General features: G+C 40.4%; 1 long non-coding RNA gene across 1 annotated transcript; it reads right to left on the reverse strand.

Moving 5' to 3' along the window:
- Positions 1 to 2,032: 2,032 nt before the first annotated feature.
- Positions 2,033 to 9,509, reverse strand: LOC136788894 (uncharacterized). Its single transcript, XR_010827445.1, has 3 exons — positions 9,275 to 9,509; positions 6,084 to 6,153; positions 2,033 to 2,185 (listed from the first exon to the last, which is right to left on the reverse strand). It is a non-coding gene; the product is annotated as an uncharacterized lncRNA (long non-coding RNA).
- Between the last annotated feature and the right edge of the window lie 257 nt (positions 9,510 to 9,766).

Raw genomic sequence — 9,766 nt, forward strand, 5'->3', positions numbered from 1 at the left:
TGTATTCCAAATACCCCTTTTACTACCTATCTCCTAGAAGTACATTAAGGATCTATTTCTTCATTCCTTCATGCCACTGACTTAGCAGAGTTACCCATTACTCTTGTATGCAGGAGATAAGAACCAGGTGTCAGCCCCTTTGGCTTGTGGATGCTTAGGGTGTACCAGGATGCCATCACTTTCTAGCCAGTCTTTTCTAACAGACCTTAAAAGCAAGCTCATTTAAATGAAAACAGCAAAATTCACATGAAGGAGTTGAGTGACTTTTGTTGACAAGTTTCTTCTACATAATTTGACCATCTTGGAAATAGTATTTTGTTGTTGCCCTCCTTCCCTCTTCCTCCACTATCCTGTCCCGTTGTCCCATACCCTATTTTTTTTTTCCCCTCCAGAATCTTTAACCAAAAATACTTGCTGAGAAGCTAGGGAAGCCCAGTAATGGGGAGCCCAGAACTCGACCCAGAACTCCAGGTATTTCTAACCTGTGCTGAGTAGAGGGGAAGGATCACCTTCTGCCATGTGCTGGCCAAGATCCCCCTAGCGAAGCCCAGGGTGCTCTTGGTCTTCTTTGTTACAAAGGTACATTAGTGGCCCAATGTCAATATGGTGTCCAAAAAGATGCCTTTTTCTTCTGCAAACTGCTTGGCAGCTGGTGAGTCTCCAGTGTGCACTGGTGTATGGGGTTATTCCTCCCCAGTGCATCACTTTACATTTCCCTGTGCTGAATTTCAGGAAGCTTCTGTCTGACCACTCTTCCAACTTGCTGAGGTCCCTCTGAATGGCATCCCTGCCTCCCAGTGTATTGACCGCTTCCCTAAGCCCCCAACTTAGGGTATCTGTTAAATCTCCTTCTGGAAGTCTTTAAGGACTTTGCCTGTATGAAATTACATATACTTTTGCTGTTTTAAAGCATGGTGGCCAGCTTACACAAAGGGCTTCTAAACTGGGTGTGCATTTGTGTATAGCAGTCATCATTGGGCCAGGTTAAATCCTGAGTATGCCTGGGAATTGTGTGGGAGTATTTTAGCTGCCCTTGGCCAAACCCATGCAAAGACCCCTCCAACAATTTAGCCGTGTATGTAACTGAGCTCAAGTGCCCAGAGACATTGCCTGGAGATGTTTAATGTAACAGACACTGTTTAATAAGAGACACAGCATCCAAGTCCAGTCACATTTATCAACTAGACAGTCTTGTATTAGCAAGAACAGAATCTTGTCATCTTGAAAGCTAATTAGCAGTAAAATGGTGACAAAATAATAACAACTTTGATGCATCCTCTTCTGAGAGCAGTAAGGTCAGATGAAGAGTTTAGTGTTTTCAGACCTATTGTTAGGGCCATGAAAGGAAAGTTTTTTGTGTGTTAATTCTCCCTCTCTTAGTCAAAGCACAAAAGAGTGTGTTCTTGGTTTATGTTGTAGTTATGGCTGGTCCAGATGAACCAGTCAAGAGAACGGGATACATACTGAATATGAAGGCAAACTTAACTGAGAACCGCTTCCTGCCATAGATTTTCTCCATTCCCAGATTTCCTTCTCTTTTCCATTGTGTCCTCTTCCCTCCCAGAGAGCCTGGGAACCCACTCCAACACCACACATCCCAGATCCCTACTCTCTCATCCCATATTCACAACCTCTTTGTCTCCTACTGCAGGTGAAGGAGGACATCCCCAATTTCCCCCAAAGACAAATCTTTGCTTTCCATCAGTGATGCACTTGCTTTAGTTTATGTTCCATATATTTTCTAGTATAGACACGTGTGAAATCTTTCTAGCGTTAATCAAAACAAGATAATTTATTTCATGAACTGGAACAGGACTTCTCTTGGAACCTGACATCAATTTGATGGAAATGGTTGATGAAATAATAATGAAACTACATCTGCAGTCAGAGAGGGGGGAACAGTAACCCTTGATTGGTGGGGATGGGAAGAGGGGGAAATAGCCTGGAAAACAGAGATAGTGCAGTTAAGGGTAGTAACCTCTTCAGCTGTCAAAACTGTAGACAGTTCTGTGTCTACAGCCTCATTAATTTTGTTTGCATTACAGCTCTGATCCAAAAAAGAGGTATCCCACTGATTCCATCACTTTCCCAGTGCCTACTGTTCCTGTATCCATTCAGCAAAAATGACCTTCTCCATCCTCACGTGTTGTGGTTCCAACACTTTCAGCTTCGTCCACAGCAAGCTCTACAAAAAATTAAAAATAATAAAAAAGAAGCATAAGCTAAACTGCACCCTGTTGTATTACAATCGCGTGTCCTATAACCATGATAAAAAATTGCTGTGATAAATCTTTATGTAGGGGTCAATAAAGCAATAATACTGTACAGTGGAAACTGATCATTTAACATAATGACTGATTTATTACACCATTAACTTGTCCTTAGCTTTGTCTTAGGGCAGTTTACTAAGTGAGTTCTTGTTAACTACCGTTATAAACTGTTTCTTTGGGGAAATACTTAAGTAAGAGCCTGTAAGTTATTGACAGGTGGGAAATCAGTCCTACAGTCTACCAGAATGGGAAAGTTTGTAGCATTGAGGAAAACATGCATAATTTGGTCATTTTCCGTTATTATGGTATCAAAGACAACATTCAAATATATGAAAGAAGATACAATCAGTAAATAATAGTCTATACTATCATGTTTTAAAGAATTAAGCCTTTGGGAAATGAATTTTTTGTTTACCTGCAACAGGTAGGAAGTGTGTATGAGTGCTGAATTCCTGTCAGACCATACCTTCAGCCTGCTGAGACCTGGCATTTGCATGATACTTCTTCCTCTGATTGTGTCATGGGAGACATGTGGCAGGGGAGTAGAGGATAGTGCTGAGAAGAACTTGAAACCTTTATGAAAGGAGGCAATAGATTGTCCATGGTAGTATAACATGGGACTCAGAGACTCAGCAGCTCCTGTCCCAGAGTCCTGTTTGTTCCTCTGTGTACTCAGGAGGACCCAGTTCATGACTCTTGCCCTCCCCATCTGGAGGGCAGTCCCTTCACCAATACCTATTCTGTATTTGTTGCTGACATTGGAGTGTTTCATAATGTTCTTTGGCTAAAGAAATGTGGGCTAGCCCATGCTCAGGACTTAATACTATACCTAGACCTCAGGGTGGGTTATCCTCAGCTTTGCACTGAGCTGTGCTTACCAAAGACAACTACTTTTTTAATCCAAATTGGAGGCTTAGCAGGCTAGTACATGTGCAATAGAGATGAGACCTTAGTGGGAAACAGTAGGCTGACTGTAGGGATACACATTTAAGATTATACATGCAAGTAAATCAAATGTGTTTGCGACAGTGTTCTGACACAGAGGACATCTGGTATGGAATGGCCCTTGTCCATGCAATTAAACATTTTAGCTTCCAAACCAGGTGTCTGCACTCAAACTGAGCATGGTCCCTGCCTTGTGCTCCTGAACCACACTCAACAGGGGACTATTTTGGGAGAGAGCTGTTTTGCATTGAAACCATGCCAGGGTCTCCACCGTACAGGGAGATGACTGAAATCTATTGCCCTGGAACTTTTCCTGACACAAATTAATTTGTTTGCATATAGGTGGCTTTAGAGTTTTAGAGAGCTGAGGTGTGCTATCTGGGATCTGTACAACCACAGTGATATTTTTATTTTATAGTAGTGTAGCTCCACTGACTTCAGTGAGGATACTCAAAATTCACCCTGGTGAGACCAAAATCAAATTTTTCCTAGAATGGTGATGGGAGAATCTGAGGCATCAGGTGAACGAACGAGGTGTATGCCTCGTCTGAAGCAGGGACTCAAGGCTCAGGAGTGGGGAGACAGAGAGAAGAAATCTGGATCCAGCAGGGAGAATGGAGACACTGAAATGTAGGGCTCAGGGTACTTGGGAAACACAAAGAAAAGGGAAGGAGACCTTGACACCAGAGAAGAGTATGCCAGAAAAGCCTTGGCATGAGGAAAGGCATTGATGGAAGCTCTGGCATATGCATGAGTTGGCCATGTTGCGGGAGAGGAAGGCAGATCATCTGCCATGGCAGAGTGTGCAAGAATTAGTGAGAGAGGGGAGGGTAACAAGCAGGCTCTGCTGCACGGGAGAGAGAGGAACCTCAGACAGATTCCCTGTTGGGTGCAAGCGTGTGACACATTAGGCTTTAAAATGTTTATAAATCAGTGTCAAGAGCAAGTCTGCCAACAAAAGCAGTATGCACAAAATAGGAACTGGAAACCTCACTATCATCCTGGGAAAAACACATTTTTAAATGCTGCCTGCCTCCTACATGAAGCTGAATACATCTGAAAATATCCCCTAATTTGCATACAAATAGCTACATAAATTGGACTTGATCTTGCGTTTGGTTGTAAACAGGGGCATGGGAACAGGAGACAGCGTGGTGCAGTGAAGGTTGTGCTGGACTCAGAGACAAGAGCCTGGCTTCTGTTTGCAGCTGTGCCCTAGCCTCACTTTCTGACCTTGCGTGGGAGGCAGCTGGGATAAAAAATGCAGAAGGTACCATTTATGTTCAAGAGGAGAGTAGTAGTAGTTAACGGGGATGGGGAAAATGTGTCCTTGTGTGAGCTGATTCTTTCTGGGCTATTTAGAGTAGGACTGTCTTTTTTAATTTCAGATATTGAAAAGTCGGGCATCTCAGACTGAGACCATTACTTTAGGTCTGATTGATACTGAATGAAGGCAAATAGGTGGAAAGCAGTTCTTTTCACCTGTTATAAATATCTGTCTCAGCATAAGATGAATTGCCCTTGGGAGATGGCAAACATTAGCAGTCATAAACTGAACATAGGGCAAGTACATCAGATTCAGATGTCCAAATAGCAGACATCTGAATTACAGCAGGTGGCTCCAGCCTAAATGGTCTTTCTTTCAGGAATCTGAGTGAAAATAAATAGTGGCAATACTTAACATTCCCTGTAAATGTTTTAATAGCTAGACCACGAAGTGTGATATGTAAACATACATATTAGTAGTAAAAAAACTCTTAAGACTTCACATTTTTAGTACTTGAAATATCAGATTTTGTGACAACTAGAACATTGAAGTCTCAGCATTTCAAAGTGTTTTTCTCACTCCTTTTCCTCTCCAAATTTAATCACTGAAAACAAAAATATTTATGTGTAACTTTTATGCAGGCCAAGTCACACTACAAGCAGATGATGAAGTTTTGTTCTAGGAATATTAAGTCTATTATTAGAAAGTAGCTTCTTTGGCACAGTTATTCAAAATCTCAAATAGAAATAAAATCTCTTTATAGAGATAAGCCCTCACTTATAATGTAAATGAATATTTTTGGGATTAAGCTATTTCCCAGATGATTTTACTGAAAGATGACATCGTGTGGGGATCCATGTCAGTTTTGTTTAGCCATCTACAACTTCTGGTCTAAATCTAAACAATTTGTTTCCTTCTATAGCTGACAAAGAGGTCTCTCCAAAAAGGCAATTCAACCTATCCTAAAACGAGCATTCAAGACACATGAGATATCTCATTCTTTGTAGGTGTATCTTTTCCCCATTGAGTACAGAGAGAACAAAGTTTAAGATATGAGGACATTTACACAGCTACAAAGAAGACAAATGTCACATGCAATGTGCTCTACTTGAAAAATCATTGCTATTGATTTTGAAAGCCCCCAGGATTACCAGTGTTACTCCTGCCTCTACAGCATCCTCTCTAGGAACAAGGAAGTGGCAAGGCTGCCTTACATCAACGAATCCACTCATGGAGGACAAGAAGTGATGCCAAAAAAATGTCTTTAGACTCTTAAATAGAGTTAGGCTCTTTATATCCTCATTCTCATTGCACACTGCTCTTTTAAGTAGGCTGGTCTAGAGCATCAGTTTTAATTTTGCCAGCATTATTTGCTCCAGCATAAAGAACACTCAGCAGATCTTCACTATTTCTTCCCTGGTCCCTTACTATCTGGAGCCTATGCTGTGTACCCATCCTCTTGGTAGATTGCACAGCTCTCTGCAGTCTGGATGCACTTGTCTGAGAAACCTGACAGATCTTTTTAGCAAGAGTCTACAACCATATTTAGGATATTTTTTTTTTTTTTTTCGTGATGCTGATGTGCATGTGTGGCCTTTTACCTTCCTCTCTGCTTTTTGCCTTCTTGGGGGTTAACCTCAGCACAGCCTCTTGCTCACGTTCCCCCCAAAACTGTAGTGGGGTGGGGCAAGAGGAGAGGAAGAATAAAAGCAAGAGAAATCATGTATTAAGATTAAAAAAAAAAAAAAAGTTTAATAAGTAAAGTAGAATTGGAAGAAGAGAGAAACAAGGCAAAATAAAACAAATTATGCAAAGGCAATCACTCACCACCTCCCATGGTTACATGGATTCTTAGACAGAGATAACTCCGCTAAAATATGTTCAAAAGCCTCTTTCCCTAGACAAATATCTGAATAACCTGTCAGAGCAGTGTTTTTGAGGAGTTCTCTGAAGTTTGAGTAGAACATTTCTGTAAAACACCATAATAATTTCCTAAATTATCTCCATTGAGGGGCAGTTGTTACACCCAACAGTTTCCAGGAGGTCCAGCCCTACCCTTAACAATAAATAATTCTCTTGCTAAAACTCATATGTTGTTATTCCTTTGTCAGAACTGAGTTATATCAGAGCCACAGGAAGTCAAAGCCTTTTAACTGTACTGAAAATTAAACTGTTGCAGGTGGTTAAATGCTTTGCCCAGATAATGTTGCAGACTTGGAATTAGTTAGCACAAATACAACCCCATCATCAGCTGTAGAAACAGACAGCTAGGCCACTTTCACGCTTTTGATGTTCACATCATAATGCACATAGATATTCTTTTCATAGGTCAGAAAAACAGAAACAAATCAGGAAGCACAGAGGAAAACCACAGTTAAAGACATGAGGGGAAAATACTAAAATGAGCAGGGCAGAAATTACTCACTAGATGCATTTGAAAGGGATGGGTCTTTCCTATAACACCTCTCTGTTGGGCCAGATGTTATGCTGCCCCTTCCCCTGGTAGCAGACTAACTCTGAGGTTTCTCTCAGCCTTGTGGAGATTTCTTCTGATATTATAAAGCTTACAGGGGCCACAGAGCTCACTGGCACTGTCCAGAGGGCCTTTGTGGATGACCATTAATTAAATATGCAATTCACTTGTGCCAGTTCATGCTGTGGAGCAGTCTTTGGACTGGTTAGCATGAGGCTCGGGAGAAGCCAAAAGGACTAAAGCTACATTAGCTTCCTTTTCCTCACTTCATGAGGTGTCTTCAGGCTCAGAGTTGAGGGGGCTTGTACACAAGAATCTCAAGGATATGTGTGCAAACTTCTACATAACTTCTTGGGAAATTTGCCCAAAGGTTAGTAGGTTTACACTAAATTAATTTTTCTTAACCTCCCATTGTGAGATGAAATCCTGTGTGTGGTAGGGAGAGCCACATAAAGTAGACAGTAATCTGTGGACTTGGCAGAATAGGAAGTTTGGATGTAAAGTAAATGAGCAGGAGGTTTGGGCTGAAGGGCAGAGGTTCTCTGAGACCAGTGCTGACTGCAGCTAGACACTTTCTGTTTCTAGTGGTTTCTAGCAATTTATGACTTGAAAGCATTCAAAATTCAAATTGAAACCAGTGGCAAATTCAGGTCAAGTTGAAAGAAAAGCTCTGACTGAGGAAAAGCAAGCAAAGAAAACTGTTGGCAACGTCAAAAAAATTTGCTTCAGTATTCTCCAAAGTACAGTGTTCCAATTTTTTTGAGCTGGATTCAAAAAGAGCATCTGCTGAAGGAATTCCAGCTCTCATAATACCCATCTCTATCTGATTCTGAGAGGGAGTTTGGATATACAGTTTCCTCTTCGAAGGAGACATTTTTCACTGAGCAATCAAGTAGTGCATCTTCAGAGTTTTTTGTTTTGTTTTTATTTTCTCTGTCAGATCTGTTCCACATCAAAATGGAATAGTTAAAATCCAAATATTCACTGGGAACAAGAGAGACTCCATAGCCTGGGAGTCTAGAGAGGAGGGACACTTGAGATCAACTCTTTCTTCTACATTGCACAGCAAGAGGGAGTTGGACACAGATGAGTGCTTTAATCAGTACACTCTGGAGAGAGGCGACAAATGCTGCCACATCCTTTTTGTGGTTTTGTGAATGGCTCCATGGACTAACTTTTCACACAGGCTTTTTTTTTTTTTTTCTTCCCCTTTTCATTTCCTTTATTTATTCATTTATTTGTTTATTTTTAGGTTTCAATATCTGGAAATGAAAAGAAACCTTTCATTTCCAATTGGATGAAAACCTCCAATCCAAACTCTATTTTATTAATTTTGTGACACCTCTTTTTACTCCAAAATTTCATTTTGTTCCTCAAATTTTCAGTTCAGGTGCTAAACCAAATATCAAGAGTGAACTGATTGTGGCACTTATCTAGCTCACTATTGGATTTCCAATCTACAGAGAGACCAGAAAACTTTCTTTTTCTCCTGTTCCTTCTCCAAATTCAGAATGAATTTTACTTGTCTTGGAAAAACAGCTGTGGAAGTTTGTAAAGGAGAGTAATACATTTTACCTTTTTCCTTTTTTTTTTTTTTTTTCCCCATAGGAATGGGTGACTGAGTCTTCCTTTTACCTAGGTCCTTGTTTAATAACACTCCACTGATTTTGTAAAGTCATTTCTCTGCATCAGAAATAATGACCTTTTTGTCTGGCCCATTAAAAATAGCTCATGAAAGGCACAAAACCTACAAATTATACTACTTTCCCATTATACCATTTTTCTGGGAACTTTTTCTTTCTGTCATGGTTTATTGTACAAAGCAGAATAAAATAGTTTTGCAATCATTTCTAGGGTGTTTTGCATAGTGTGATATACATCATTTTTTAATGTTTCAAATCCTTTAATCCTTCAAGTAAGAAACATATCCTAACTTTACAATATTGAGCTTCCAGGAACTTGTGGGAATGAAGGATTTAGAAAGCCTATAGTAAAGGGATTATTGCACATTACTATTACTTAATGAGTATTACTATGTGCAAATTCAGATTCCATTGTGAAATCAGCACATTCAGCAAGTAGTAGGAGAGATATAATAGAGAGGAGAAGTTAGGGTCAGTGATTTGTTTAACTAGAAGCCAGTCTTTTTGCAGCAGTACCTAATTTCTTGTCCTAACACATTGTAACTCAGATCTCAGGCAGGCTGAGTCTTCTGGATGAACTTATCTCTTTTTACTGACTATCAAGGGAGTAAAATGAGCAACTGTAGCACTGACTTGGGTGATTAGAGGGCTAAATACAAACCGCATTGACAACTACCTGTTATCTGTATGCGTAATCTGGAGAAGACCATCAGTGAAGAAGGCTGGGCATGCCCTACTGCAAATCTAAGGCCTTCCTTATTGTCATGGTGGTTTTCACCAGTGGACTAAGATACAGGTGCATGGGGACTGAGGCAAAGTGTTCTATGCAGTTGTGCACCGTGTGTCTAGCCACCAGACAGCAAATAATTGTGATGCAGAGAGACAGCAAAAAGTAGAGTAATAATGACAGAGGTGAGCAAGGGGGGCTCTCGAGTTCTGGCTTGCTGCATGTCCTCACATTTTTCTGTGCTTCACATTTTCTCATCTATTAAAATGAAAATGATGGTAATTAATTGCCTACCTTGCATAGGTGGTGTGAAGTTTAATTAATGCATGAACTATTCAGTTGCAAGATAGCTTAGTGTTGACTTACTGTAGTGCCACTTTTTAATTTCATGGGAGAAACAAGGCACATTACTCAGAATCTGCTTATATCTCAAAAGCGGGA

This window comes from Anser cygnoides, chromosome 1 (genome assembly GCF_040182565.1).
Source record: "Anser cygnoides isolate HZ-2024a breed goose chromosome 1, Taihu_goose_T2T_genome, whole genome shotgun sequence".
NCBI classification, from domain to species: Eukaryota; Metazoa; Chordata; class Aves; order Anseriformes; family Anatidae; genus Anser; species Anser cygnoides.